Raw genomic sequence first — 4,624 nt, 5'->3', positions numbered from 1 at the left:
GAAGTACAAATTAGTAGCTGATGGATGGTCATGGGGATGGAGAATGCAGTTAGCATTAATACGATGGCTAGGTGGAAGGTCAGGGGAGGGAGGGTGCAATTGTGGGGATCATTTTATGAACAATATAGATGTCTAACCAATGTATTATATACCTGAAACTAAATTTTAAAAAATTTCAAGAAAAAAAAGGTGATAGAGATGGTACCATTTCACATTTTTGCAAAATTCTTGAAGATCATGCTTAATAAAAGCCAGCTAGATCTCATATCTGTTTCTGCAGTCTAGAATGACACTCACAGGCTCGCTGTCATGTAGCCTCTAAAAACTCCCCAGTACACTCTCAAGACAATGAAAGTAAAAGAGCAAATAATATCTTGGTATTACTTTGAAAATAGTGTGACCTCGAAAGGATGTCAGGAACCCCGTCCCTGCCCCCCAAGTCCTCCCACAGCCCTTGGAGAACCACTGCTCTAGTCAAGCCACCTTTTAGATGTAATCTGATTTCAGCAAATATCTACTCCCTAATCTGTACTCCAGTCTCACTCTCTCCTGGCTCGCTTACTACCACCACCAAATGGATAGACTTCCCTAATCTCAAAAAACAAAATTGAAACAAAACAAAACTTCCTACTCAAGCTCTCTCCTCCTCCTCTCAAGTCATCAAACTTCTTGAAAAAGTTCTCACTGCTTCCACTGCACTACCTTTTTATTATTTTAATTACCAAAGTACACAGACATTCTCATTTTTTAAAAATAAAAACAATATAAATAAATCACCATTCATAATCCCAATCTCTTTCCCAGAGATGACCACCACTGTTACCCCTAGAAAATACCCCGAACCTATTTTGTAAACTAAATAGATTGAAAATTTCAGATTGAAATTTTTATTTTCTTGTGATTTTCCTTTTCAAATAGTTATAGGAAAAAAAATTCTAGAAGAGAGTTCTGTTTAGGTTCCAATTCTTTTGGTGACCAAAGTAAATTATGGATCAAAGGGTAAGGCTGAAAGATAATCAGGAGATAAAATGAAGTGACACTTCTATACAAAGCAAGTATTGAACAAAACGTTAAAATGTTGTTCAGTACTTGTTTTGATTTTATGGTAATACAACCTAAGACAGAATAATGAGACTTATGATATGCCTTGTATGTAAAATCCTCACCTTCACATTTCGTTAGCTAATTGCAGATGAATGCTGAATGTATTTTACCATCTCGATATATATATAATAGTGTCATTAGAATTTATAAAACATTTACACATACATATTCTCTTCAAAATTTCCCAACCCATGAGGTTAACAAGGACTATCATTAACACTTTATAGATAAGAAAGCTAAAGTTCTGAGAGAAAAAATTACTTACTCAAAATCATAAAGCTAAAAAATGCACGCCAGAAGCCATAGATAGAATTTATATCTTTTAACTTAAATCAAATCTCACTTTCATATCATATTGAACAGTACACCAAAAATCTTTGCAATATAAAAATATTAAGTTCTTGCCTATTTTTAGAGCGAATTTGGCAAAATTATCTCTATAGAAAATACGAAAATAAATTGTATTATTTCTGAATGCAAAAACTAATAAATTATTTTTGTTTATTATACAATATAATCCCTTAGGGACCTTGCATTTTACTAAAGTGACAGTTAAAATTTACTAACACCTGCATCAACATATAGATGTATTATAAAATTAGAAAAATAACTTCTCAAATCCTTAATTAGGCATTGCCATTAATAAAAGATCTAAGACACTCCATGTAAGGATAATACAACAGCTCCTAAAAAGAACACCACAGATATGTAATTCATGGATGCTGCCCTCATATTTCAGTGTTATCCTTGAAATTCCTGCAAGGAACACAGGAATTTCACAATCAGAATTTTGAATTATATTGTTAAAAATTAATAATCCTACTTATACAAATAACAAAGCAATTAATTCATTTATTAATCTCACTAAAACACTGTTTCCAAGTCCCTATTTTTTCCTACACCAAGATAGCTTCATAAGAGTCAAACATATTTAAATGATTTCTTTGTCATGACACATTAGATTGGATTATGAAAAAAATGAACTTAAACTGAATCTTAGCTGACTCAACTTTACAAATAATGAGAAAAAATTTAAAATATAATTAAGTTAATCTTATAACACATCCTGATATTTTAAAAATATGGATGAGGTAACTGACTATTCCTCACATTTTACACTTCCTAAATATAAAAGATATATATATACCTGCTCTCAACACAGTCTTATCAGAACACTAAAAACCCACAGTGACATAGTTCAGTACTCAAAAGTAGTCTATGTAGGGCTGCGAAGCTGCTTTACTAAGAAATGTTTGAGCATTTCTCTTACCTCTGTTTCTGTACAATGTGAATATCCCAATTTACCTGTAATAAAAAATACAAAAAGTTAATTCAAAGGATTTTAACCTCTTTTTAATTTTAAGAGATTTATTAAAGCATCTTATCACAAAGATGGAAACACATACAAATTAGAAATATGCAACCATCATCTTCCACAGTTAAGTTAAAATGTTAAATATTTTTCCTGTTTTCATAGCTGAAAACTTCACATCTTATACCCAACTCACTTACCCTGAATATTTCATTCATCCTTCCTAAAAGTAACTAGGGCAGCAAATAACCAAAACGAGAACTATTACATAAAGAAAGTGCAAAGTTAAGAAAAAAAGTATAGAGAATACCCTGTTCCCACCCCCGCCCCATTAAAGGCAAAAAATGGCACTTTGCTCTTGCTTAACCTAGACTGTCTTTAAAAACTACTAAACTGTTAGAGTTAACCAAAAACAAAAACAAAAAAAAACCCTGACTTTTGATAGATGTTCAAAAGCTTGTTAGTATTTGAAAATGCTTAAACAAAGAAAAATGTAGTTTATATCAAGTTTGAAGAGCCCTGTATTGCTGCATTCTGTAAAATAAAAAAAAAGACAAAAAGCTGGTATAGGGTTTATGACAAGGGCATAATTTCTTCAAGCAAGCATGTAAGGAGGTGAAGGTTCTTTTATCAGGCATCTTCGCTGCCATTTCATAGATTGGTAAAACATAACGTGGAGGTGCTTCAAAAGCAGAGTACGTAATCTTTGGCATGTTTCTGTAGTCAATGCGTTTATAGCAGTTCCAAACACAGTTAATTAGAAAGCCTTAAAAACTATGAATAAGGCAAACACAAGAACAATGAACAGGAGGCAGATAGAGTTCAATGCCAAGAGGTCATCTTTATAAGGAAAATCAGGTAATTGATCCAGATATTCTTTGATTCTTGGCAAATAAGTGAAAGAACTAACAGCAACCAGGCAACTGAGAACGAAGTCAAAAAGCTGGTAAAAGAACAGTAAAAGCTAACCCACCTGATAAGAAATTGCTCCATGTACCAGCTTTGAACTGATTTATAAACATAAGAACTGAGACAGCAAAAAAAAAACAACCCACAGGCGTTATCAGCCATTCTCTCAAATAACAACGGCCAGTGACTCAATACTGACTGTTGGCAGCTGGCATTGAGTTTGGATGAGTTACCTCCATAGTCAGCAAAATTGCCATCAATTGGTTTACCATCATGTACCAGGTCCCCAGGATGATAGACTCAGTATAGACATGGCAACAGCTGCAGCACCTGGTGTTGTAGAACTGGTCACTGAGATTCTGCTTGCATGTCATGGACTCCATTGGGAATCTCTCCGGCCTTGTTCTTGGACCGACCCACAAAGGCTTTTTGACCAGCAGCTAAACCCAAATAGCTCTGTTACAGTGTCCAAAACCAAATAAACATGCTTCTTCCAGCCTGCCCTCAACCCAGGCCCCAGCCAGCTCCTTCTACGCACTGAATCAATTTTCGCTTTTTTATCATTGATAAAAATATTTGAGATACTCTGGCCATGGCTACATTTATGAAAAATCTATGCAAATAAAAGGTGCTGAAACGACCAAATAGTCTAGAAGGCTGTGTATAGAGATTTAAGTTTACATAGGCTCATAAGAAAATAATACAGAAAAAGATGGGAAGAATATGCTTAATCGTAATAAGATCTGAAACACGTACACATATTTAATATGCATATATACAAATGAAAGTAAAATAAAAATGCTTTAAAAATCTAAATCTTTTTAAAATATCTTAAAATACTTTTTTAAAGTACCTTTTAAATACTCTGAAATATCTTTAAAAATCTTTAAAAGACTCAAGCTTTTCCCCAAATATAGTTCCAATTTAAAGGTACAGTGATCAAATCAATGAAAACAGAAATGTTCCCAGTTCCTATTTTCTTTAATATATGATGACTGTTTTTAACATAAGACTACACGAAAACATATAATCTAGAAATTCTTCCAATAGATGATCCCCTAAAGAATAACTAAACAATATTTGCCTGTACCAACATTAATATTTTCTCTTCATCACTGAGACATAATACCAAGGAAAATGTAGTTACATATTTCTGTCAATTTGGGTGATTAAAACATACTTTAAAAAAAAAAATACCAGCTATTTTAAAGGAGATTCATTTGTTAGTTTTAACAAAAATAAAATACTAAAAATTATAATTTCCCCAGTTTATACTTCTCAAATTTCATTGTACTAAGT

At 32.8% G+C, this 4,624-nt stretch overlaps 1 protein-coding gene and 1 pseudogene across 3 annotated transcripts in view; both read right to left on the bottom strand.

Annotated features, from left to right (window-relative positions):
• The window catches only part of SPIRE1 (spire type actin nucleation factor 1), a 179,179-nt gene extending 176,770 nt beyond the window's left edge, over positions 1-2,409 (bottom strand). For all 3 annotated transcript variants that reach the window (XR_003045515.1, XM_015587251.2, XM_006909219.3), the window contains exon 1: positions 2,375-2,409. The gene's annotated coding sequence lies outside the window, so the exon portion shown is untranslated. The remainder of the gene's footprint in view (positions 1-2,374) is intronic.
• Positions 2,410-2,417: 8 nt separating this feature from the next.
• LOC102885239 lies at positions 2,418-4,203 on the bottom strand (annotated as a pseudogene).
• Positions 4,204-4,624: the final 421 nt, after the last annotated feature.

Source organism: Pteropus alecto, unplaced genomic scaffold, assembly GCF_000325575.1.
Source record: "Pteropus alecto unplaced genomic scaffold, ASM32557v1 scaffold233, whole genome shotgun sequence".
NCBI classification, from domain to species: Eukaryota; Metazoa; Chordata; class Mammalia; order Chiroptera; family Pteropodidae; genus Pteropus; species Pteropus alecto.
Note: the sequence above shows the minus strand (reverse complement) of the source record. Positions and strands in the feature narration are given on the sequence as shown.